This window comes from Furipterus horrens, unplaced genomic scaffold, assembly GCF_987537825.1.
Source record: "Furipterus horrens unplaced genomic scaffold, mFurHor1.1.pri manual_scaffold_1, whole genome shotgun sequence".
Taxonomy (NCBI): Eukaryota; Metazoa; Chordata; class Mammalia; order Chiroptera; family Furipteridae; genus Furipterus; species Furipterus horrens.
The window spans coordinates 157,330,490-157,358,391 of NW_028327171.1; the positions used below are offsets into that span (position 1 = coordinate 157,330,490).

At 36.0% G+C, this 27,902-nt stretch overlaps 1 protein-coding gene and 1 long non-coding RNA gene across 2 annotated transcripts in view; both read left to right on the plus strand.

The window, feature by feature from the left end:
- The window catches only part of PSMD14 (proteasome 26S subunit, non-ATPase 14), a 102,451-nt gene that overhangs the window by 19,951 nt on the left and 54,598 nt on the right, over positions 1-27,902 (plus strand). The gene's annotated exons all lie outside the window — the stretch shown is intronic.
- On the plus strand, positions 29-26,625 carry LOC150022113 (uncharacterized). Its single transcript, XR_016511741.1, has 3 exons — positions 29-435; positions 1,757-1,885; positions 26,478-26,625. It is a non-coding gene; the product is annotated as an uncharacterized LOC150022113 (long non-coding RNA).

Consider the following 27,902-nt stretch of genomic DNA (forward strand, 5'->3'; position numbering starts at 1 on the left):
AGCACCCGTACTTCAGATATCTTATAGCTCAGTTTTTGCTTGTTTGTTTTTTACAGGTCTCTTCCTTGGCAGTTTCTTTGGGGTAGACGACCAGATACTCTGAGTAGGGAATTTGTCAGTGGGATATGGAGCAAATTATGGGTCTGTAAAGAGAACCCACATAGTCTGATAGGTGTATCGGGATTTCTTTCTAGAATTTATAGAAGTGGGATGGGAATGAGAGCCAAATGGATTAATGCTAAGTGCCTCATATTTTGATGTAAGGTGTTTTATGTACTTAATCTCATTTAGTCCTCACAACAGTCCTATGTGGGTAAGCATAATTAATTCCATATTATAAGGCTGAGTCATAGAACTAACAAGAAGTGGAGCTTGAGTTGGAACACAAGTCTTTTGGATGCCAAAGCCTACTCTACATCAACACCATTTTCTCAGGTAGATAATATCTTTAGTGTTGTCACTGGCTACTTGCTTCATAAAGTAAAAACCCTTAAATAGTCTGGAAACTTTTATTGCATGTAGGTGAAGAGTAAGGTGCTTGCTTTTTAAATATTAGGAAACAAAATATTTGAGAGGGGTTTTCTTTATTCTGACATGTAATACTTGGTCTATGTTTTAAAAATATTTAAGTAATGGATGAATATTTCACTTTATTCCCTATGGTAATATATATCTTGACATATTGATAAAGGTAGAGGATACAAATAGTACAACTTTTTAATGAAGGCTTACATTTCTTACTCCTTTTAATTTATAAAACATTTTCCTTACTATTCAGAAACTGATTAATGCTCTAAACTGGTTGCCAAAATATGTTATTTCATTTAAAATAATCATTTTGGGAAAGAGGCGTCTCTTGTTAAGCTAATTTGAATGACCAGTCTTGTTGTACCTTGACTTGTAATAATATAAGAAGAGGTACAGAGAGCTGTTTTATTTGAATAGACTTGCCAATTAGCCATCAAGTGCTTCCATCTGTGAAATTGTTGATCAGATGGGTTAGCTGGGATGTTTCCAGACTAGGGCATCATAAATGGCACTTGAAAACTGTCACTTTCATGGTGAGGTTTCAAGTATTATACTGCTTGATGCTGTGGAACCTTTATTTCCTTTTGCAGTACCATGTTTTTTTAGAACATACTGATCCCACTTATGAATTCTGTGATATCAAGAGAACTTAGGAGACCTGCCACTGATGTAAAGTTCTGCTTAATCTGCTGCTCTGGCTTGTGCTGAGATTAAACTAGAATGTTAACAGCTTCTTTCATGGCCTTCACAGTAATGTTGTTTGGTGATCTGACTGGCACAGGCAGGTGATGCTCATTGCTGTGGGCCATAGAGCTGGCACACTTGGGCAAGGTTCTTTGTATTTTCCCATTAATATAAACTCACTTTCAAATGCCTCACTCCTTTAAATAAATGTATAGTAGCCCAAGGCCATGTAAGTGTTGCGATTTATACATGTAGCCTTTGTGTGAAATGAATTTAACATCTGCCCTATACATTTTTAAGGATTTAAATTACTTATTGGTAAATATTACATTTTAAAATTTGTTTAATAACTTGAAATTATAAATTTCTGGAAATAATTATCACTGTGCCACATCTTCCTTGTTTGGTCGTATATTTTGTAGGACATTTTCTTCAGTAAGTTGGCTTCTTTGAATGATTGTGGATATGATTAGGTATTGGAGTATTTGAGTGACATTTTTATCTGATAGGACTATACTATGCTTTTGTGTTCCCACAAATCTAGATTCCTGAAATTTGAGCAGGCTTCCTGGTCACCAGTCTGTGTGAGGACAAATTTATGCCCTTGTCACTTTGTGGACACCAATTCTGCCCCGGCACAGACTTCTGACCTGCCCAAACTCACTGAAAGGCAGTATGTATTGGGAACAATGAAAGGCAATGCTCTAGAACTGGACTACATTCAAACATGTCTGAGATTCATAGAGCAGGAAGAAAGAATGAAAAATATGGTGTTAATGTTAGGCAAGAGGATAGTTTGGTATCCTGTTTCTATTCATTTTTCTTCCAGGTTAGATTTTCATGTATTAGCATCAGCCCCTGGCTCTTTAACCTCCCCCAGCTGACCACCTTCTAATGAGAGAAAAGCACTATTCAGATGTTTTGTTTATTCTTTTATGGTACCTGACCACTGTGCCTTTTTTGCCCTCTTCTAAGACAAAAATACCCAGTAGTTAGTAAATATGCTTGGTTCAGCAACAGGTTTCCATTTTACAGGTGAGGAAATTAAGGCATATAGCAATTAAGTAACTTGTTCAGTGTATTATGATATTTGAAGAAATATGGCATTCAGGAAAAAATGTGACTTCAGAGCAGAACTGAAAGACTGTTGCTTTTAAGTACTCTTCTGTAGATCATTGAATGGAAATACAAGAAGAGAAATAGATGTGAATATGACCTATATCTTTCTTCCAAAAGAATAGATCTTTCCCCTGTGCCTTCCTCTTTCAATGCTTTGTAAGAATTTTCCTTCTGATATTCTTTTCTGTTCCTCTTCTTTTAATTCATCAAAAATAGCAACTATAATATTTTGCATGGTATCCCAAATAGTATTGTGAATAGGTGAGTGCTTAATAAAATTAGGGTAAGTGGTCAGCAGTATTCCTAGGAAGTTATGAAGAGATGATTTCTACCTTTTATTCTGTTTTACCTCAGAACTTCTAAGTTTTTTTTTTTTTACTTCTAATTAGCATAAATCAAGGGTTTTTTTTTGAGAACTATACAAGATTTTTTAAAATAGGCAAATAGGTATTTTTAAATTAGTAATATATGTTGTGTTACGGAGTTCAGAAATTATAACTGTGTATATGTTTAAGAAGCATCCTGGCCATTTATGTTCCCTTCCCTAGAAACAATGACTGTTACCAGTTCCTTTCTGTCCTTCCAAAGATATTCTCTCTCAGTGTTGCCCAACATTTTGCATTAAGCTTGAACATTTCTCCGTGGAAACTATACGATAAATTCAGAAGGCCGCAGCTATGGGCCACTGGTGATTGGCAGCTTTATCCCAACAGTGTACCCACTCATACATCATGTCTCATGCAAAGGTTTTTGGTGAAACATCAAATCACCCAGGTGACTCAGCCCCTCTATAGCTCAGATTTGGTGCCTTGCAACTTCTGGCTTTTCCCAAAATTAAAATCACCTTTGAAAGGGAAGAGATTTCAGACTTTTGATGGGATTCAGGAAAATATGACTGGGCAGCTGATGGCGATTGGGAGAACTGTGTGAGGTCCCAAGGTGCCTATTTTGAAGGGGACTGAGGCATCATTGTCCTATGTGCAATGTTTCTTGTATGTTGTATCTTCTTCAATAAATGTCTCTTATTTTTCATATTACATGGCTGAATACCTTTTAGACAGACCTCGTACACTTAGGTTGTTTCTCATTGTTTTCAAAAGGATATTTAGTACAACACTGGCAGTTTTGAAGTGAGACTTCACCTCTTACCTTGGTCACCTTGGACACATTGGTTAAACTTCTTTGAGCCTTAGCTTCCTTATTTGTACAATAGGCACAACTATATTGACTTTGCAGGATTACATGGTTATTAGAAGTAATATATATAATAGACCTTTAGCATAGTGCTAGGAGCTCAAATTAAGGGTAATAGATAATGATAGCCTTACCGTCATTTATTATTTTAATAACAAGCCCAGAAGCCCATGTTTAATGTTGAATTGTGGCAGAATATCTGAAGGCTTGCTTAGCCCATTTTAGGTTAAGTATAAGAACTCTACCTTTTATTCACTTGACTTCTGTGATTGCACATAACCATCTGTAGATTACTTTTCATTTGCTTATTTAGAACTTTTCTATATCAGCTCCCAAAACTGTACGTTTCAAGCTTTTACATGGTACCATGCCTATCAGCCAAGTATTAAATTTTAGCAAGTTCACTGTCTTAATACAATATTGCTTATATTTGAGTAGGTTATGGTATATTAGAATATTGGTGGAAAACAGGAAAATAAAAATGCTGATACGATTTAGAAGCAGCCATAGGTCCAAAAATTATATGGATTATAGAAGCATATTATGAATTTGGATATATTTTTTCTTTTGTATTTTCACTGATGTTGCTTATTTGAAATAAAGCCCTTAGAATTATATTGAAGACATGAAAACTTGCAACTTGATTATTTAACACAGGTGACTTTTACATTCTTAGTTTACTGACAAATATTAATAAGTTCATTTTAAATTTTCCTTGACTTCATTTTTCATTAAGGTCTATTGTCAACATTTTGTACTGTCATATGCATGGTTTACTTATAGTTAAAGAAAAATTAGATTAAAATTTAAAATTCAGTAACCAAAATTTTCACAGGTATATGGATTAAGAACCAGCTTTAGACATGCTCTGTGAAGGTAATGTGCTGTATTTTGTTTGTTTCTTTGGTTGTTTAAAAAAAATTTTTTTTTTTCTTGTATTGATTCTAGAGAGAAGGGAAGGGAGAGAAAAGGAGAGGGAGAGAAACATTGAACAGTTGCCTTTGCACGTTCCTTTGCTGGGCCTGAACCTGCAACCCAGGCATGTGCTCTGACTCGGAATTGAACTGGCAACCTTTATTATTAAAAGTAGTAGGTAGAGTAGTGTAGCAGCTTTGTGCCAGGCACTATACTAAGCATAGCACATATATCATTTAATTCTCGTGATAACCATTACCATGGGTATGATTATCCCGATTTCACAAGGGAAATTGAGTCTTAGCTTTAGGCAGTTAAGTGAGGATTCAACCTCATATTTAGCCATTCTAATTCCAAAATATCCTATCATTATTTTAGTTTGGGGGGGGTACAGTTTCATCTTTTTTATATACTGAATTTACTTCTTCCTTTTCAATCTGGATGCCTTTTATTTGTTGCCTTACTGAACTGACTGGAACCTTCAGTAAAATATTGAATAGAAGTAATAAACGTGGACATTCCTGTCTTGTTCCTAAACTTAGGGGAGAAAGCATTCATTCTTTTCATTATCAAGCATATTAGGTGTAGGTTTTGAAATAGATGTTCTTTATCAGTTATAAAAATTCCCTCTGTTCAGAGTTTTCATCAGGAATGGATGTTGGGTTGTGTCACATCATTTTTCTGCATCTATTGAGATGATCCCATTGACCCTTTATCATTACATAATGACATTTACCCCTTGTAATATTCTTTGTTCTGAAATTGTTTGATGTTAATGTAGACATTCCAGCTTTCTCTTGATTAGTGTTAATATGGTATATCTTTGCTTGTACTTTTCCTATTAACCTCTTTACATCTTTATTTAACCTATTTGAAGTACCTTTCTAATAGCAGCATATAGTAGGTCTTGATAATCTTGACTTTAAAACAATTGTTTTCAGTATTACTCTGTTTCAGATATACAGACAGCATAGTGGTTAGACAATAATGTACTTTACAGAAAGGTCCCCCAGTATTTCAAGTACCCACCTGGCCCTATAGTTATTATGATATTATTGACTATATTTCCTATGCTGTGATTTACATCTCTGTTCTGTAGCTATCAGTTTGTAATTCTTAATCCCTTTTCCACTCAGCTGCTCACTCTCCCTCCTCTCTGTCAACCATCAGTCTGTTCTCCTTCTCTATGAATCTGTTTCTATTTTGTTTGTTTGTTTATTTTGTTCTTTAAATTCCACATGTGAGTGAAACCATATGGTATTTGTCTTTCTCAGTCTGACTCACTTCACTTAGTATAATACCCTCTAGGAACATTTATGCTTTTGCAAAAGGTAAGATTTCATTCTTTTTTTATGGCCAAGTAGTATTCCATTGTGTATATGCACCATAGTTTTTTAATCCACTTGTCTAGTGATGGACACTTAGGTTGCTCCTGTATTTTTAGCTATTGTAAATAATGCTGCAGTGAACAAGGGGCTGCATATATTCTTTTGAATTAGTGTTTTGAGTATCTTCAGATATATTCCCAGAAGTGGAATCACTGGGTTGTAAGGTAAGTTCATTTTTAATATTTTGAGGCGTCTCCACACTAGTCTGATAATCTTGCCTCCTCATACAGTCATAGCAAAAATTGCAACTAAACTACAACACAACTATCACCCAGAATTGTCAGAAAATCAAGCTGTATGGAAGTCTGACAACCAAGGAATTAAATAAGTCACATTCATTTAGATGAGTAGGAGGAGGAGAGAAGCGGAACAGACCCCCCCAGCGCCGGTTCCAGTGCCAAGAAGATAGGTCCCTATAACTTCTGGCTATAAAAACAGGTGGGGGTTGGGACGGTAGAAGAAACTGCAGGATTCTCAGGTGTCTCCTCTTAAAGGGTCCGCAGTGGACTTGGGACTTGTGCAGACTCCCTTCTGGGATCCGGACAGCAACTTGAAGGGAACCTGTCACCTACTGGGAGAACCTGAAATGTCTGGCAGAAGGACTCCCTCCCGGAAAAAACTCCAGAGGCCAGAAAGCGGTCATTGTCCGTTTTCTGAGCTCTCCTCCACACAGAGCCACAGAGCAGCCACCCCTTATCTGAGAGTACTTCAACATGGTTCACATCAGTTGCTCTGCCCAGGCAGTTACCTAAGGCTCTGCCCCATCTAACTTATCAGTGCGCGTTTCTACATTGGGCTACACTACTAAGATAGGGAGTCATAGCAGCTTTACCAAATACATAGAAACAAACACAGGGAGGCTGCCAAAATGAGGAGACAAAGAACAGAACAGAACTCCAGAAAAAGAACTAAACAAAAATGGAGGTAAGCAATCTACTAGATGCAGAGTCAAAACACTGGTTATTAGGATGCTCAAGGAACTCAATAGGTACTTGAACAGCATAAAAAAGACCTAGGCAAAAATAAAGGTTACATTAAGTGGAATAAACGGAATCAGTAGTGGAGTGGATGAAGCTGAGAATCAAATCAATGATTTGGAACACAAGGGAAAAAAATTTCAGAACAGCAAGAAGAAAAAAGAAGTAACAAAAAACAAGGGTGGAGTAAGAAGCCTCTGGTAGAACTTCAAATGTACCAACATTTGAATCATGGGGGTGCTGGAAGAAGAGAAATAGCAAGAAATTGAAAAAATAATGACAGGAAACTTCCCTAATTTGGTGGAGGAAGTAGACATACAAGTCCAGGAAGCACAGAGTCTCAAACAAGTTGGACCCAAAGAGGACCACACCAAGACACATCATAATTAAAGTGCCAATGGTAAAAGATAAAAAAAGAATTTTAAAAGCAGCAAGAGTAAAGCAGAAAGTTACCTACAAAGGAGTTCCCATAAGACTGTCATCTGATTTCTCAAAAGAAACTTTGCAGGCAAGAAGGGGCTGGCAAGAAATATTCAAAGTGATGAAAAGCAAGGACCTGCAACCAAGATTATCTGGCATGCTATCATTTAGAATGGAAGGGTAGATAAAGTGCTTCCCAGACAAGGTAAAGCTAAAAGAGTTCATCATCAAGAAACCGCTATTACATGAAATGTTAAAAGGACTTATTTAAGAAAAAGAATATGAAAACTGTGAACACTGAATTGGCAATAAATTCACAACTGTCAACAATTGAATCTAAAAAACTACTGAGCAAACTATCAGAACAGAAACAGAATCATAGATATGGAGACCATTTGGATGGTTACCAGTTAGGAGAGGGAAGGAGGAGAATGGGGGAAAAGGTGCAGAGATTAAGAAGTACACATTGGTAGGTACAGAATAGGCACGGGGTTGTTAAGAACGGCATAGGAAATGGAATAGCCAAAGAACTTATAGGCATGACCCATGGACATGAACTAAGGTGTGTGAGTGTGGGGGGGTCGTAAAGGGGGAAGATTTGGGACAACTGTAATAACAGTAAAATATATTTTTAAAAGAATTTCTTCCTTTTTAAGGTTGAATAATATTCTGTTATGATATATCACATTTTGTGTTTATTCACCCATTGGTGGACATTTAGGTTGCTTTTAGGTTGTTTCTACCTTTTGACTGTTACGAATTCTGCTCTGAATGTTGGTGTGCAAATATTCATTTTACTCTCTATGTCCAATTCTTTCGGTATACCCAGAAGAGGAATGACTGGATCATATGTTAATTCTATTTTTAAGTTTTTGAGGAACTACCATGTAGTTTTCCACAGCAGTCTGTTGTATTTTAAATATATTTAAATAAGAAAAAAGTAATATATTTACCTACCTTGTTATCATTTTCAGTGTTCTTTCCATTTTATAGATCTATATTTATATCTGGTATTATTATCCTTCTTCTTATAGCATATAAAGATGTAACATTTTTATAGTGGCGGTCTATTGCCAATTTAAGCAATTGAACTATTTTTCTTTTTAATATTGAATTGTAAAAGTTCTTTATATTGTATAATGGACACAGTCTCCCTTATATGATATGCAAATATTTTCTTCCAATCTGTCAGGTGTCTTCATTTTCTTGATGGTGATCTTTGAAACACAAAAGTTTTTAAATTTTTATCTAAGTCTATTTTTCTAAATCCTCACATGGGGACATTTTTTTCATTGCTTTTTAGAGAGAGAGGAAGGGAGATAGAAGGAGAAAAAGAATGGGAGAAACATCCATCAGTTGCTTCCTGTATGTGCCTTGACTGAGGGGTCGAACCTGCAATCTTTTGATGTATGGGATGACGCTCCAACCAACTGAGCTACCCAGCCAGGGCAGTGACTTGTGCTTTGATGTAGTAAGAAATCATTGTCTAACCAAGTTCATGAATATTAACTTCTATTGTCTTTAAAGATTTGTGTGATTTTAACTGTTATGTTTAGTTCTGTGATCCATTTTGTTCAGGGTGTGAGGTGGGGCTCCTGCTTTAGCATATAGTCATAAAATTCAGTTGTCCCAACATTGTGCTTTGAAAACACTCTGCTTTCCTTGTTGAATTATCTTCCCCTTTGTTGAAAGTTTATTGACTGTATATATTAAGACTTATTTCTGAACTTTAAATCCTGTTTCATTGATCTCTGTATCTATCCTTATTGTTCTATACATTTTTAAGATTTTTTCTTTAGCATTGGGTTTAATTTTAAATCTAAATTTGGAATGACTATTGGATTGTTTAAAAAACCCTCACCTGAAGACATGCCTGCTGATTTTAAGAGAGGGAAAGGGAGGGGGAGAAAGAGGGAGAGAAACATCAATTCGTTGCCCTTTGCACAAGCCCTAACAGGGGACCAAACCCACAACATAGGCATGTACCCTGACCGGGAATCAAACCCAAGACCTTTCAGTCTGTGGATAACGCCCAACCAACAAAGCCACACTGGCTAAGGCTATTATTGGTTTTTAATTATGCGCATTGATGTGGTTTTCTTTATGTCTCTTTTGCTTGTAGTTTGTTGAGTTTATCTGTAGGTATATTATTTTCATTGTTTCAATAAAGTTTGACATTTTAAAAATATTTTTTCTATTCTTCTACCACCACTCCACCCTTTCAGGGATCCCAGAGACACATAATCTCCTGACTGTAGTAGTACCATAGTTCACTGATGTCTCTGTTAATATTTTTTCAATCCTTTTGATCTCTGTTTCATTTTCTATTGCTGCATCTGCATTCACTCTTTTTTTCCTTGTACAAGGTTTAATTTTCCATTAATTGCCTCCAATTATTTTTCACCTTTTGGTCATCTGTGGACACCATAGAGATAAAATTCCACCAAGCCTCTATATTTACCCCCTACTTTATCCTGTTGCTACTAATGTATTATTTTTTATCTCAAGAAGTTTGGTTTGGGCTGTCTTTATGTCTTCCATGTCTCCACTTAACTTTTTGACAGTTATAATAACATTTTAATATTGTTGTGTTATAATTTTAGCATCTCTGTCAGTTCACGATGGATATCAGTTGATTGGCTTATCTCCTCATTGTAGGTATATTTTATTACTTCTTTGCTTCCTTGGTAAATTTTTACTAGTGCCTGACATTGTGAATTTTACCTTGTTTTATGTTGATTTTTTTATTCTTATTAATATTCTTGATATGTGTTATTTGGAGCAGTGTTTAGTCTAGCTCTCATTATTTTCCACTATTGAGGCAAGACCCTTCCATCTACTCTAGTCAATGCTCTGTGAATTTTGAAGTTTTCAGTTTGGCTGATGGTGAATAGGCAGTATTTCCAGTGCTATGTGAGAGGTAGGTGCTTATTCTTTTCTTTCTTTCAGGTGGTTCTTTACCCCAGTCTCTGGTAGTTTTCTCATACACATGCACTGATTGATACTCAGCTGAATACTTGGGTGAGGGGGAGGTTGCCTCAGAAGATCTCTAGGCTTTTCTCTCTTTGTAGCTATTTTCTCTCTGGTACCCTGTCCTGATAACTCTAGCTGCTAGGATCTCTGATCTCAGCTCTGTCACCTCAACTCAGGGAATCACTAGGCCCTGCCTGTTTCCTTTTTCCTGAACTACAGCCTAGAAACTGTCTGAAGGCAGTAAGCTAGGTAGTAGTAGGGCTCACCTCCATTGTTTTCTTGCTGTCAGAGATCAATGTCCTTTGTAGCCAATCAACCGTGTCTCAGAAACTGTAATATAAATTTAATTCCTTTTACTCGTATTTTGGACATGAGCACATATCTCTTATTTACTTTTTAATGGGAGAATTTTGTGTTGGACTGGATATTCTAGATGGAGCTCTCTTTTCTGCTTGAACTTTAAAGAGCTCAGTATTTAAATTGTACTTACATTTTTAAGAAAATATGCTGAAATTGAGTTAATTGAAATCAAATTAAAGAAAATGCTCTTAGCATTCTGAGGTACTTACTAATAAATAAGATAGGTTGAGACCTATATTGCTTTATGGGCACAGAAAATTGACTATGTAAGGCAGTATTTTTAAAACAAGATAGCACACATACTAAAGGGACTTATTAATAAATTAATTTACATTGAAATTTAACATTCATTTTCCTTTATAAAACACTATTACAAAATAAATAGTTTACATCTGTGGAGCACTCACATGTACTAGGCATTGTTCTAACTGCTTTGAATATATTAACTTATAATCTTTGCAACAACTGTATGAATTTAAGTTGTTATAATCCTCATTTTTCAGATGCACCTGAGGCATACAGAAATGTAAAAAAGAAAACAGTGAGCCACAGATGGGGAAAGATATATCTAATATATGCAAGACCAAGCCTTAGATATTTAGCTTCTACAAATCAGTAAGGAAAAAAACATTGTTTTTAAAGGGGCAAAAGATATGAACATTAGAAGAAACATGAATGGTCTATAAACACATGTAAGGTATTGGTAGTATACAACCATTTTGGAAAGCATTTTGGTAAAATCTTATAAAGATTGGCCAACCCTATAATCTAGCAGACCATTTTCCAATTATGTTTTCTAGGGAAAGTTTCCCACATGGATACAAAGACATTCATGATAGCATTGTTTATAACAGGGGGTTGGTACTCTTTTCATAAAGGGCCAGATAGTAAGTATTTTAGTCTTGTGGACCAAATGGTCTCTGTTGCAACTACTCAATTCCATTCTGCCATTGTAGTGTTAAACAAGCCATACATAATACTAAAATGAATGGGCCTGGCTGTTTTCTAGTACTTTATTTGCAAAAACAATCAGCTAGCTTGCCCACAGGTTGGAGTTTGCTGATTTCTAGATATACAAAAAATTGAAAACAGCCTAATTGTCCATTAGTAGGAAAATGTGTGCATAATTTCACTTAACAATCGAATTTTTTTAAGTAGGTGATCTTTATATATCAACATGACTAATTCATGAAGGAAAAAAGCAAGTGGAAGAATAATGCAATCTATATGAAGTTTTTCTATACAATTTTAAAACATGCAATTACCATACTATATATTACCTATATATACTTAAAACATGCAATTACCATACTATATATTACCTATATATACTTATTAAGTAAAAGTATAAATAAATGCTTCATAATCACCAAAGTTTGACTGGTGGCTACAACTAGGGGTAGAGAAAGATGCAGTCAATCAAGAGGATGACACAAGCCCTGACTGGTGTGACTCAGTGGGTTGGGCATCGTCTTTTAGATCAAAAGATCACTGGTTTGATTTCCAGTCAGGGCAAATGCCTGGGTTGTGGGCCAGGTCCCCAGTTGGGGCACGTATGAGAGAGGCACCGATCAATGTTTCTCTCACACATAGTTGTTTCTCGCCTTCTCTCTCTCCCTCTTCCTCTCTAAAAATGGATAAATAAAATCTTTTTTTTAAAAAGAATAAGGACAACATAGGAGCCTCATCCCAACTCTTTTAGTGATGTTTTATTTCATAAGCTTAGTGATGTATTTATTAGATCTTTTTGTATCTCTTAAATACTTTGTAAGTTTAAAAGAAACAAACTAACATTGGTTAGTTAGAAAAAAAACCTTAATTTTTCATTCTGTGGATAGTTGTCACATGGCTCTCTCTTTTACTCACCTACTCAACATACCTACCTCACTGGCCTTTTTATTTCCCAGGAAGACAACTTCCCACTCTTAGGGCCTAAGACAGATCAGCTCTTTTAGTGAATAACCCCTGTATCCCATCTGGTGCCTAATTGATTTACTATCTCTGTCTCTTGTTCCCTTCTAAGTATACTTCAAACATATTAGTTTCCTTTTCTCTAGCCTCTCGTTTATTCTGCCCTTTGAACATACTTATCTATCCTTCTGGGAGAAGGGATCTAAAGTTCTTAATGGACACCACACAAGCAAGGGGTTGCCTTTGGCATTTTCCTGTGTGCTTGGTTCACAGAGGCATCAGAATGCCTGCTTAGCATGTTTTAGTGTGAGATTTTGATAAAAAATAAAAGCTAAAACTGCATTTATTTTATAGAGAGACTGAAGAGTTATTTATTGAGCATCTTTCTTGTGTGTTAGATAATCTTTCTCTAGTGTGGAATTCTTTCTATTATGTCAGTAGCCTTCTCTTAATTTCTCTACTTTTCTGGTAAGATCTTCGTCCTGGCTGGTGTGGCTTAGTGGACTGAGTGCTGGCCTGCAAATTGGAACACCAGTCAGGGCACATGCCTGGGTTGCAGGCCCAGTCCCCAGTTGGGAGGCGTGTGAGAGATAGCCAGTTGTGGCAGCTGATCAGTGTTCCTCTTACACATTGATGTTTCTCTTCCTCCCTTCCCCTCTAAGTAAGTAAAAGTAAGTAAGTAAGTAAGGCCTAAATATTAACCCTTTGAGTGCCATGTGTAATTGCTAAAATTTGCGTGAGAAATGCCAGGCTATTTTGCTAAGAAATGCAGACATTTATGAAAAACGTCTGTAAAAACATTATTATTTATAATAACTTATAATAATTTGCCGACATATAGTAAATACATTCTTCTTTTGTGAACAGTGTTCTTTGACTCAATTTAGCAAAAAATTTATTGCATTAAAATTATTTTATTATAACAGTTATTTTAGAAAAAATAAATTATTTTCTTCAGTATGGTTTTTGAAGTATAATATGTGGCATAATGTGAAGCCTATGATTATAATTTGAAAAAACACATAGCAACATAGATAACAAGCAAGAAGTATGCCAAATATTGCATAAATTTTTGAAAAGAAAAGAAAACCTCATAACGTACCAAAAAAATGAACACAAATGGCATTCACACTAGAGACATATATCAATAGATATCAACAGTGAAAAACAGTTCATAAACAAAAATGAAGTGCAAAAATAATACAATAATAGTAAAATGTTTATATATTAACATTTGTGGTTATTGATACATCTTGGGTGCAACCCTTTGTCACATCTCACACATACTATTCTTGACCTGATTTTTCTTTCCGGTGTTGAGCATTCCTTACACAATCTTAGCTTTCTTTCTGGAAGCATCTTTACGCCATATACGTGAGAGGGACCTGGTGGATTTTCTTCATTGCTGGATTTGTTAACAGTGTCTCTAACCTCATGCCATTCTCTGGCAAGCTCTTCTATTATGGAGGTGTTGAAGTTCAATTGGGACATTGGTTTGTTCCCACCTAAAAAATTTTCCTTATAAAGAATGTATGCATTCAGCAGCATTCTTGATAATACTTTGAACACAGCCTTCTTCCAATACTTTAGTGTCCTTCTTTCATCCAAATACATGTAAAGCATATATCAGATGTATCTATGACTCCCATGTATTGGTTGTATTCCAATGTGATGTCTGGCTTGGATACTGGTGTCATATTTCTTGTTGATGCTATGTTCGACACTGTTGGACCTGAATAAGAGCTAAGGAGCAATACCTGCTTTCTTTGAGATTTCTTTTCCCTAAACCCACACAGTAACAGGAAGGCATTTCTAAAAAATCTTACCTCTCCCACATTGAACTTTTGTAGAATCTGGTGAAGGAGAAATTTTCAATTCTTATGAAGTGTTCCTGTAGTGTATGTCTACTGAGTAGAGGTACCTAGCCAGGGGAATCGAACTAAAAAAATTGTCACCAAAGATGGGGTAACCTTAATTCATATAACTTCGTATGGTAAGCAATTTAGTTACTGCAGTGTAGGCCAAACCATGTTTTTTCACATCATCTTTGTATTACTTTTTGCTCCAAGGTAAGCATAGAATACAAGACAGTAATTTGAGACTGCATCACACATCATCCAAAATTTTACTCCCCAGCAATGATGGCGTTTATTTGGCAAGTAGTGCAATAATCTGCTGTGACTTCTGGTACCAACCAAACTCTCAACAGTGCTCAGTTGTTGGTGGGGAGTATAGTAATGCCGAAAGGTACAATTGGCATGATCAACTATTGGCTGAAATTTAGCACATGGGTCATAAGGTGGATCATCAGGAGTGGGGATTTTGGAATTGTCTACTAGATGAAAAAACCTCAACAATAACTGAAATTGGTTACGAGAGAACATGTGCTGGAACCTACCAGGTGACAAAGATTTCTTTTTCGACCAGTAGTTGTACATGCTTGGTTTACAGTAATTATACCCATGTTCGGTATACAAGCTGTAAAAGCTTTTATTTCTGCAACTGTCATTGGTTTCCAAGAACTCACTCTAGAATTAGGGGATAAGTTTTTGTGTGACCGAAGGCAGTGTTGTGCATATCTGTTGGTGTCGGTGACCATCAGCTTCAGCAGCACTTAGTGAAGAAGAGATGAAAATAAGCACTTGGTTTAGAATGAGTCGGTGGGGCATCCTTCACACCTGGAAGCTCTGCAAACTGATGTTGCAGTTGTGTTGTGCCCTGCCCATCTGCATCCCTCTCAACCCAGCAGCTTTCATTAGCATCAGTTTCAGAAGAAGATGGTTCAGTTTCATCTTCACTTACTTCATCTTCAGATGCACTGCTTTCGAGACCACTTATCACAAAATCGCTGTCACTCGATTCATCACTGATCAATTTAGAAATTTCTTCTTCATGCAAAGTTTCCTTTCTCTTCATTGGGGCACTCATTTTCAGTTTTTCTATAAATGTCTTTCCAATATAAAAAAACACGAGCACAAAATGAATGAATACTGGCCATAAGAATCATATAAGATCACTCCCTGGCTAAAGTTCAACTGAATCCTTTTCTTCATCTACGACTCTCAAAAGTAGTCTTGCTCTTGCAGCACAAAAGAATGATCCACTCTAGTATGATAAGAATATCGCTTCACCGAGAGGATACCAATTTTTGATACTTTTTATGCAAAGCAGAAGAAAGTGCACATTTACCGCAAACACCGTCGGGCAGTGGTGACATCCGAATCTGCTCCAACGCAGAGAGAGACGAACCTTCGTTGTGTCTACAACCTCCTATAGGGATACCCTGAGAGCCAGTGTAGCACTTCGCATTTCCACAGTAAACAACGTTCCCCTCATTCGGAAAGGCTGACTCATTATCAGAGGATATCAGGTCTTTATCTCTCCAGATTAGGGGGTCAAATGTTTCAAGGACTCTCTGTGATTCTGTCGCTGGTGAAATGGACCTAAGATGCAGCACTTTGCATTTCCTCAGTGAACAGTGGCTCCTCAATGGAAAGACTGACTCATTGTAAGATGGTATAAGGTCCCCCACTCTATATCATACCCATATTCAGGTTCCTATCTCTCCATATGAGGTTGTCAAATGTCTCAAGGACTCTCCGCATTTCCGTTGTGAGAGCAATAAACCTTCGCTGCTGAGACACCAGAAAAAATGCTAATGCTATACGGTGAAGCAGTGAAAATGTCCATTAGCAAAAGCTTCCTTATCATGCACACTGCATAGGGTTCCAACGATTATTGCAAAGATAAATGGAATTAAATAGGCCATTTAAAATGTAAGTAAAAATTATAACAATTAATATGTCATTATTTGAACAAGGGTAAAAATTTGAAATTTGGATCAACATGAGAAAAAGTTATATCCACATATAACCTGAGACACACAAAAAAGAGAACAAAACTTAAAATACGAATTATTCCATTGTTATTTACATTTATAGCCATTGAAGAAAGAGTTGCTGGGATTGACACTGGCACTTTTGGGAAAATTTGTCAGCATCGCTCACAGCAACGTTGGCACTCAAAATGTTAAAAGGATGTCCTGTCAGGGAGTGATAGTAGTATGCAGAGCACTGACCTAGATGCTCTGTGAAGTTATAAATAAGTGAATGCTGAGCCCTTACAGAGTTTTTACTTAATGCGACTTCAATGACACAATGGGAGGAGTGCGCAGCAGAGAAAACCCAGTGCATCTGAAGAAGCGCTACTCAGGGCACTGTTAGTTATATGAGGGGCAGAAGTTGGAGAGACCAGCAGTGTCTTTTGCACAGTGTGCTCTGAACTGTGAATCTTTTCTTGGTTAATCATTAGTTAAGCATTTGGAGAGAGAAGATGTTTCAAAGTAGATTCTGATTTCCAACAAAAGTAAAAATATATGTGTGTATTATTAAGATAAAATTTCAGTTGTGCTCTTTCTGGAAGAGGAAATTGAGTGACCATTTGGCATGGGTGTTTTAGTCTTAAAAGTAATAACAAAAAAACCAAACAAACGAAGAATCACTTGGGATGCTAAAAAATAAAAAAGATATTCAGGCCTTACCCCAGAGCAGTTTAATTAAGCATCTCTAAGGATGGGCCTAGCCATCAGTATTTTTTAAGCTCTCCAGATGATTCTGGGTAATAAACAGGGTTAAGAACCACTGGCTTATGTCTTCATTGCTTATTTGCTTTCTGGGGGGTGCTCTTTGAAAATAAGACCTTGTTTTTATTATGCCCCCAAGGCCTATTTATTCTCTTTTTGTATTTTGGTACCAAACCCAAGTTACAATTATACAAGGTCTGTCCAGAAAAAGTCCAGCCATTGTTAATATAACAAGAATGGTTTGCATGACTTTCGTGTAACCTGGCAGCCAAGGGGAGTCGACTGGAATGCGCATGTGTGAATAATGATGACTTCACTGTACTAGTCAGTGGGAGGGGGTAGATGACATTGAGTGAGCATGTGTGCTGTGTGGCCCTGCATTCAAAATGACAGTGAGTAGAGCAACAAGTGCATCAAATTTTGCGTTACACGTGACCATTCCCCCGTGGAAACTATTCAGATGATTCAAAAGGCTTTTGGGGATGATGCGATGACTGCAGTGCAAATAAATGTGTAGCACAAATGCTTCAAAGATAGGAATCTGTTGAAAGTGATCAAGGTTCTAGGAGGCCTGCAACAAGGAACCCCTGAGAGTGTTGAACATGTATGGGCTGCAATCAACAAAGATCAGCAACTGACTGCAAGAACTAGAAGCTGATCTGGGGATTCTGAAAACTGTGTCCAAGATTTTGATGCAGGATATTGGTATGAAATGTGTCAAGGCAAAATTTGTTTTGCAGCTTTTGCTTCCAGAGCAGAACGAACATTGTGCTGCAGTTGGGAGAACTGTGTGAGGTGCCTACTCGGAAGAGGACTGAGGCATCATTGTCCTATGTACAGTATATCTTGTATCTTCAATAAACATTTCTCTTTCATATTACATGGCTGGATACTTTCTGGACCTCATATATTCATTTTTATATTTACTTGTATTATCTGTGTTCTACGTACATTTTAAGGACTAGCACCACATCTAATTCATTCATCGTATATCTAATGCATGTCATTGTGTATGGCACACGGAACTTTCCTAAGTCTTTTTCTTTTTTTCTCCTAGCCATGCCTATATTCACCCCCCCCTAGGTTTGATAAATCATGTATTTCAAAAATGTAAAACAAGATGCAAATATAATGTACTTGAAAAATAAAAAGCAAGATATACCTAAACAGGCAAGGTTATTAGTATTATTTGTTAACAGCCCTAGGGCCTGGCTTTTATGGCTGTTTAGGGGCTCTAACAGCTGATCACAATAGCATCTACTTAACCTTCAGGTCCTTTGGTCAGTAATCCAGGCAATCCCAGCTTTGATTTGTCTTCTCTTCCAGTGGTACCCATTACTTGGATGTCAGTTAATCAGGTTTTTATAATACTATTTGTTGAAAGAATATTTTGTTCTGAGAATTAGATGTTAAAGAGAAATAGCCCCTTGCCTTAAGACTGAGTCAGAAACAACAGTTGTATAAATTCTGTCAGCCATAGACATTACATATTGCTTTAAGACAACGTTTTCTATGGAAAAACACACATCATCTCAAGTATGTCAGAGAATTTCAAACTGATATATGTTCTCAAGTGCTGAATATTTTTCATAAAGGCAAAAGTGGATAAGGAAAAGCACTTCTTTTAAAGATGACTTAAAAAAAAGTTAAATCCTCAGAACAACACCCACTGAACTTGAAACAGTATTGATTGATGTTTGACTTTTAAGAATCCATGCTTTAGTCAATCCATTTTATTATTTAAAAAACTTTGAATGAGTATGTGCAGAATGATTGCTGTTTTATGTCTTTCTGCCTTTAAATGTGTCATTTTCGTTTCTTGGAATGTCTCTACCCATCACTCCCTTCTTCTTCTTTATATTTTTTTCTTAGAACAGTTTTACATATCTTCAATCCTTAGCATAATGGAAGATTTTACCAAATAGATTCTTCCGACTTCTCTGCCCCATATACATGTCTCTGTTTTTGCCCTTAATTGATTTTGTTACATTTATGGTTTTTCTCTTTCTTCTGATTTGTGAACATTTTAAGCCAGTACCATGGCAAGCGGGCTTTCAAGGCTGTGGTTGTTAAGTGAATAAATAAAAACACTCATTGTGTGTGTGTGTGTGTGAGAGAGAGGGAGAGAGAGACAGAGACAGAGAGAGAGAGAGAGAGAGAGAGAGACAGAGAGACAGAGAGAGAGAGAGACATTCCATACTTGGCTTTGCATAGTATAATTTAGAAGATAGGCTAATAAGTTATGTATGCTTCTCAAAATAGCCAGTTCATTTGTGGCTGACTATATTTCACATGTTTTGTAATTTAAATGCATAAATAAATATTTGTGTAATTGGACAGTGTAAAAGAAGAAGGGGCCACCCATGACCGTAAGAACTTCAAAGCCAAAGTTAGTTATAGGGCCTATTATGGAACAAATCTGATACCTTAGTATTCTGTTGCAGGATATTCAAGTTCTGCTTTTTTCTGGTACCCTACTTCCAGTTATAAAAGATAGTGCATTTTAGCCACTCCTAAACATTTGTAGTTATCTTATGGTTTCTGAAGTCTGATTAATTGATCCTCGAAAATGATGATGCTTTATAGCAAAGGTAGCCGAACATTGTGCTTGCTCCTCCCTCATTGCTATGGGACAGAATGAAAGTTACCAGTGTGGGATAGTCCCCATTCTAGTGAGACAGATTTCAAAGATGTCTAGAGTGATTGGTCCATATGGCATATTTCACACACACATTTTTAAGTAGGTGAACATTGTTTCAAAGTGAGTATCAGGTCTTAAAGAGAAAGAAATGTCACAGTTGGTCATTGTGCACTGGGCCATCAGCCCCTATGTCACTTTGATCAATTGCCTTTATAACCAGGTAATGGTACCATCTTCCCTTTTACCCTGCTATTACTATTATATTGCCTCACCCCACTGCCTAATCCCACTGAAACTTTTATATTTTTAAGATATTGGCTCCACAGCAGCTACTTAGGTTTGCTGTATCGAAGGAGCTCGGTAGGTCTAGAGAAAGAAAGTTTTCATAGAAACAAGAAATGAATTTGTCAAATAATTTGAAGACTGAAAGAAGGAGATAGATGAGGTAGGAAAAAGACTACAGAATAGGATGTAGGAATATAGTATAATTCTAATTATATTTTACATCCTTGAACCATTATATTACCCATTATTATTTAAGCCCTTGCTGGTCAAATTTCTAATAAGCATATTATTGGTTATATTTACTCAAGAGTCCAGCTGTATTACAACAGTGAATTAAATTATGTCTCCATTGTCATGTTGGTAAGTTTTAATTGATTTATCACAAGCTACCCAGTGTTAGGTATTACAGGTTTTTTAATGTTTGGTTCTTAGTCCTATATTATTTTTATTAAGGAAATATTTCCAAGATTACTCAGAAATGAAAGATGAAGCATATGTATGTTAATTTTTTAATTCCACTATTTAGAATATTTAAATAATTGAGTTTTAAGTTAAATGTCTATAATGTTTAAAAATATGGGAATATTAACATTTATAAATATAGCATTTTAAAGCACTACATCATTATTTTGACATTTCCATTCTTATTTTTCTTTCCTTTTTGTCCTTTTTTTTTTTTTTTAAAGAATTAATGTGCCATCTGGAAACCTCTGAGATCATGCCATAAAAGGAATTTTGGCTTTTTGGCTACCAGTCATCAGGATATGCTGTGACTGCACCTTACGAGAATAATGAAAGATGATTAGAAAGGTGTTTAACATATATATTTCAAAACATTTTTATATTGGGGATTTTTGTACGAACATAATGCGAATAAAAAATTACTACTGCTTTATTCCAAGATTAAGGTGATTAAGTTATTATCATGGGATAGTTGTTGGATCCTTAAACAGAAATGTAAATCAAAACTATGTGACTAAATGATTCCAAGCTACTTCTAAACACTATCCTACACCTTCTTTTCAGTGTTAAAATAAGCAAATACAGTTCGTGTGTATGTTTTTCAGAGGGGAGAGTTTCAAAAATACATTGCAATTAACTTGTTTTGTTCTTCTCGTCTGAATAATAGAGTCATTGGAACTGTCACAAAGGACCCTTTTTTTTTGGAACTTTTTAAAATTCTAAAATGTAACAAGTTTTTAAAATTAATTGAGAGGACTCTGCTGAAATCATGCATTGAAAGGGTTAAGTCGACATGAAAGAATTCATTTCCAGTTTAATGACCTAGCCTTGCTGGGTTAGGCTATAGGGAACATGCTTCTGACTTGTACTCCTATTGCCAATTAACACCTCCTATAACAGGTTGCCTCAGCTAGTCATTGAAGCTCAGGCAGTAGAAATAGTTTACATGCAGCTTGTTTTTCACACTGGTTGTTTAATACTCACAAAATTAAAGTATTAAAAGGTTGTTTCTTACCTTTCTGAGTAAGAGATAAACAACAGAGTGGTAGTTATTTGTATATGTTTCAGTTTGCTTATTTCGTATGTGGGTTTTTTTAGTTTTGTTTTTAATTGAGGAAACTGAAGGTGCCAGTTGCATTAAAATTTTAAATTTTTGACAGAATTGGTTGAGGGTTATATTGGATATCATAAATTAAGAATTATTTTCTGTTAACTATTCAATATATGTTTGTTTTAGTTTTTTAAATAGTCACTTTTATTTGTTTATAAAATTTATTTTCTGTTTGTTGAAAAGTACATATTTTGATAGACCTTTAAACATAATTCTATAATGTAAGACCAAATATGAGTATACAAATAAGTTCTATGTAATATTTACTCCTACAATAATTTTTAAACAAGTTTTGAAGTGTTTAATGTCATTTCTCAAGATAACTATAACTTCAGTTATTATTGGAGTGTTGCAGTTCAGTGATACTCTTTCTTTTACATTTCTTTCAGCTGACACTTTGGTTCATGTTTAATCCAGTATTTTAATAACATAATAAAATTGACTAAGTAATTGATACCAGTTCACACTAAGAGAAAGGTGAAGTAATATAACTAATAGTGTTAACAAATTTGTTAAAAGGCCTGAGCAGGTAACACTTTGAGGCGTTAGTTTTTATCCTGTTATAATAGCAAATGCCTTTTCTTTTCTTTTTTTTAACACTTAGTCAACAAGGGCTACCCAAGTAAAAGTCACACCTTTTTATGCTGGATCAAATTTTAGCCTTCTAAATAGGGGTGGAAGGTGGCGGGAACCACCCCATGTCTCATTTAATTTAACCGCACTTAAAGTTTGTGGACCTAGATAATTTCTCTTTTACTAAATGTGGCAGGTCAGAACTCATTGTACAGAGTAAGTTTGATGCCTCTGTGGAGTCCATCATAGGTATTCTCTTTCACTGGTTGCGTAGATTTTCACATATGTATAGAGACGAGTCTCACTCTTTGTGCCTGTGGCTCATCTGTTTACTCTTGGTCCTGTTAGATAGCTTATTTACAATCTTAGTCAGTTGAAAAGAATGGAGTTTCCCCCCTTTTAATACAAATTTATTTTAAAGAGTCAGACTTAGTTAAGTGATTTCAAAGTTGCCTATAGGAATTAAGTATTAAGAAATATACAGCAAAAGTAATTATTTTAATTTAAGTTTCTACAGCACTATACTATAAAGTTGCAGAACATTCAGATGTTTCTTATTTATCTGTTGTCAGTGATGTGTATGTTTCTATTTTACAGTGGTATTGTGTGAAATGCCAATTTTTGTTTTATTTTTTTCTTTTGCTTAATAGCAGTTTAGTTATACCAGTGCCTCAGTTATTCTTACATGTGTTATTAAAGGGCTTTAAAGTTTGTTATATCATGTTCAATCTCCAAGAAATGATTTTGTGCACTTGTTTATTATAGTGATAAAATAGTTGTTATAAGGTCAGCAGAGTTAACTTGAATAGTTCACACACTATATAAACTGATAATTTTAGAACTATACTGTTGATTAAGCACCAGAAAGAAAACATTTTCTCTATTATTTATTCCTTGTAATAGTAGTAGCAGCCTAAGTCAGTTTCAAAATTCAAAAATATTTGGGCCCAGGTTTTCATTTGATTTATATTGTACAGTTTTCACCTTAGTTTACCCAGCATTTAAGCATAAGCTCTTAAGCATAAGTTCTCAGTAATTGAAAAGTGATCGAAGTAAATCAGATCTTCTACATTTATTCAAATTTTGTTTTCATTTTATGCATGGGACATGTAGAACTTGCCATTACATGTGATTAAAAAAAAAAACCCACGTTTGTGTGACTTACATTTCCTATAATATATTTTTAATTAAAAGGCATATTTTTGTTTTCTTAGTATGGTATATACTGGCTTATAAATAAATCCAGTAGCATCTTTTACTCTGCAAAGCCCAATATGCCCATCTAGATTTCAGAAGATATAGGGAGGCTCTTCAAGTGTTCTCTGTTCTCAGCATACTAACTGCTTTTGGATAGGAACAACATCCCAAGTCTTATTTCCATTTTCTTTAATAGGAAATGGTTCCAGGTGGCAGAGGATTCTAAAATTCTAAAGAAAGGAAAAGAACTAAGTTTTTAGATAAAAAGTAGTTTTGGGCATCTGAAAATGGAATGGTATGCTGTAGTGAAAAGTGCACATTGCTAGAAGTCAGAAATTGCATTTTAGTCCTGAAGATTTATGTGAATGTGTGTTTTGTCTGCCTTTCTAACTACATCATAAGCTTCTTGAAACCTTCATTTAACCATACAGCTACAATGCTAGGCACATTGTAAATACTTAAGTGTGCCTTCACATTTGAAAAATGATAAATTTTTCAGAGTCTGATAAAGAAATTCCAGATTTTCTCTGAGAGGACCATGTCGCCCATGGAATGATTTCTAGAACTTTAGGTTAAACAAAGATCAATTCTTTTCCACTCCAGGATTTTTCTTAAAACCTTTAATATTCTAATACACAACATATATTTAGGAGGTAGGGTACATAATGCAGCATATTAATTACTTGACTACGAGTGAAACTCTTTGGATAGTATTTTCTTGAAACTCTTATATAAAGAATATTTTTTGAAATCTCTGTTACACTGATAAAACTTGGTAAAATATTCAATGTAAGGACTGAAGGAAAGTCAACAAAATTTTGCATCGGTTTTTAGTTTGAGACTCAAGATAATTAGAATTATAAGTTGGTTAAGGTAGTTTTTAGACAAACATGGTAAGTTTGATGTTTGAAGATGTTGGATGTGTCCTTTGGGAGACAATGTGATGATTGGTAAGTTAAGAGGAAACCTAAACACATCATCTGATTTAACCTGTTTTAATCGAGCCCTTTCTATAACATTCCATAAATTTGAACACTTAGGTTTTAATAACCCCAATTACGAGAAACTCATTAACTTCAACTCTTCTTTAGACAGCTTGGACCAATATGTTCTTATATTGAACCTATATTTCTTTAATTAGCCATAGTTCTATAGGCTATGTCGTCTAAAATCAGTGGTCTCCAGTTTAGTGAGCATTAGAATCACCTATGGTGCTTTTTCAAAATCCAGATTTCTGAACTTTGCCACCAGAATTTTTGCTTCAGTTAAGAAGGTGGATTTCTTTCCTTGTTTTTGTTTTTATTTTTTTAACAATTAAAATGAGAACTATATTTTTTGCTTTTTAAAAATTATATTTTATCATTTATGCTGTTACAGTGGTCCTAAATTTTCCCCCTTTGTTCCCCTCTGTGCAGCCTCCTCCTCTCCTTCATGCAATCCGCACACCATTGTCCATGGGTCCTGCATATATGTTCTTTGACTATTATATTCCCTGTGCTGTACTTTACATCTTGATGACTTTTCTGTAACTACCAATTTGTACTTTTTAATCCCCTCACCTTTTTTACACATCTGCCTGATTGCCCCAACCCCCAGTCTGGTAACCATCAAAACGTTCTCTGTATTTTAGATTCTGTTTCTGTTCTGCTTGTTTGTTTATTTTGTCTTTGAGATTCAATTGCTAATAGGTGTGTATTTATTGCCATTTTATTGTTCATATATTTTATCTTCTTAAAGAAGATGCCTCTTTAACATTTCATATAATAATAGTTTGGTGATGATGAACTCCTTTAGCTTTTTCTTGTCTGGGAATTTCATTATCTGTTCTTTGATCCTAAATGACAGCTTTGCTGGGTAGAGCAATCCTGGCTGTAGGCCCTTGCTTTTCATCACTTTGAATATTTTTTGCCAATTTCTTTTAGCCTGCAAAGTTTCTTTTGAGAAATCAGCTAACAGTCTTTGGGAACTCCCTTGTAAGTAACTAATTGCTTTTCTCTTGCTGCTTTCAATATTTTCTTCCTGTCTTTAACATTTGGCATTTTAAATATGATGTGTCTTGGGGTGGGCCTCTTTGCATCCATCTTGTTTGGGACTCCGTGCTTCCTGGACGTGTATGTCTGTTTCCTTCACTAAGTTAGGGAAGTTTTCTGTCATTATATTTTAAATAAGTTTCTAATTTCTTGCTCGTTCTCTTCTCCTTCCAGTACCGCTATAATGTGAATGTTTGTATGCTTGAACTTGTCCCAGAGGCTCCTTACCCTATCTTCATTTTTTTGGATTCTACTTTTTTCTTGCTGTTATGATTGGTTGTTTTTTTGCTCCTTATGTTCCAAATTGCTTTACTGTCGATTCCCTGTTTATTGTTCTTTATTTTAATTAGAGTATCCTTCGTTTCTGACGGTATCCTTTTTCTGCTGTTGAGGTCCTCACTAAGTTCCTCAAGTATCCTTATAACCAGTGTTTGGAACTCTGCATCTGACATACTGTTTTCCTCCATTTTGTTTAGTTCTTTTTCTGGAGTTTTGGTCTGTTTTTTTTTTCCACTTGGGCCATGCTTCTTTGTCTTATCATTTTGGTCACCTCCCTGTGTTTGTTTTAATGTATTAAGTAGAGCTACTATGTCTCCCAGGCTTGATAGAGTGGCCTAATGTAGTAGGTGTCCTGTATGGTCGAGTGGCACAGCCTCCCCTATTACCCAAGCTGGATACGCAAGGTACGCCTACTGTGTGGGTTGTGCACGCCCTCCTCTTATAGTTGAGCCTTGATTGCTATTAACATGTCCAAGGTCAGCCATTGCCTATGTTCCGTCCGGGGTCACACAACATTAGCTACAAAATGATCTGTAGATGGCTGCTACTTTTGCTGAGCTTGGTGGTGCCCAGGTGAGGCTAAGCTGTAAACCAAGGCAGGCTGTTACTAGTTCTAGGCCTGGGGCAACTTAACAATAGGTACAAGGCTCCTTGAAGCCAGATGCTGCTTGTTTGAGAGAATTTAAGAAAATCTGAACCACAGGCCAGGCAAGCCATTCATATGGAAAAACCACTGGAAACAGCTTGGGTGGGTAGTGCAGGGCCTCAGAGAATCACCAGGGTTGAGTATACAGTGTGAGCCACATTGATGGAATCTCAGATATAGCACCCATCTGCTGGCTTTGTAGGGGGAAGACACAGAAAAGGAACAATGGCCTCTGCCAACACCTCTGTTTGGAAGAAAGATGTCCCCCATCTCTCACCCTGATGCCAGACAATTCATTTCCTCCCTGTACGTCTCTGATGTCTTTCAGTCTGCTGCTCTGGCCCTGGAGCTCAGAGGGGGTGAGTTTGATTGAATCTGTGTGTGGGCTCTTTTAAAAGGAAGCCTGGCATTCCTCCAGTTTCTGTCTTCCACAGCTTCAATCCCTGCTGGTTTTTACAGCCAAAAGTTATGGAGACTTACCTTTCTGGCACTGGAACACTGGGCTAGAGGGCCTTGTGTGGGGCGGGGACCACTTGCTCCTGAGATATCCCTCCAAATTTTCATCTGCCACACGTGGGTGTGGGACGAGCATGTTCTGCATTTCCCCTCATCCTACCACTGTAGATGTGTTTTCTTCTTTTGTAGTTATTGGACTTCCATTCACCTCAACTTCCGACAGTTCTGAGTGATAGTTGTTATATAGTTGAGTTGTAATTTTGATGTGGTCCTGTGGGGGGGGTTCAGCTGTGTTTACCTCTGCTACCACCTTGACCGGGAGTCCTCCTTTCTTTTTTTAATTGAATTTATTTTGTTTCCATCACCACTTACACCCTTTATGCTCTTCCACCCCCCCGCCCCCCCCCCCCACCCTAACCTAACCTGCCAACCAAAGTGCATTTCTAACAAATTCCCAGATTATGCTGATACTGTGTCTGGTTCAGGGACTGCACTTTGAGAACTGTTAGTCTGGACTTTACTGACAACTTTTTATATATTTCAAGATTGCTGTTTCATATCTTGAGTCTTTTTCAAGCTACATCAAGTTCTTTTGAACCTTTACTATAGATTATGATTTTAGGTCACTTTCCCTCACGGAGAGTTCAGATTTTGAGGATGAAGAAATTTCTGAAATGGAATTTCTTACATACAGTCAGAACTGGACAGAAAAGCCTGCATCCTTAATTGTTTTCAAATACTGTGCTTCAGCAAGCATGGAAGTCTATGTGGTTGTCTTATGGGTTACTGTAATTCCCAGTTTACTTCTCTTGCTATCATTTCCCCCAAGAAGGGAGAGAAATCTGCCTCCACATGAATATACTTAGCAGCCATGCTCCATTTGTCTTAGTTTTCTTTATAAATTAGGAGAGGATTCCTTCAAGATTTTGCAAGTTTAATATATTCAGTATAGCAGCAAGCTGGTATACTTTTAACTTAAGGTAATATTGATGATTAAGATGGCTACAGACAGCAGAGATCTCAGAGAAAGGAGCTTTCAACAATATTCTTTATTAGTTGTTATTTTGTTCCTAGTTTTATTTGAATTGTTTAAAAAGAATTATCATGCAAGTATTTCTGCTTATTTACCTAAATAATTTCTAGGAGTGCAAAAATAAGTCAAAAAGTTTGT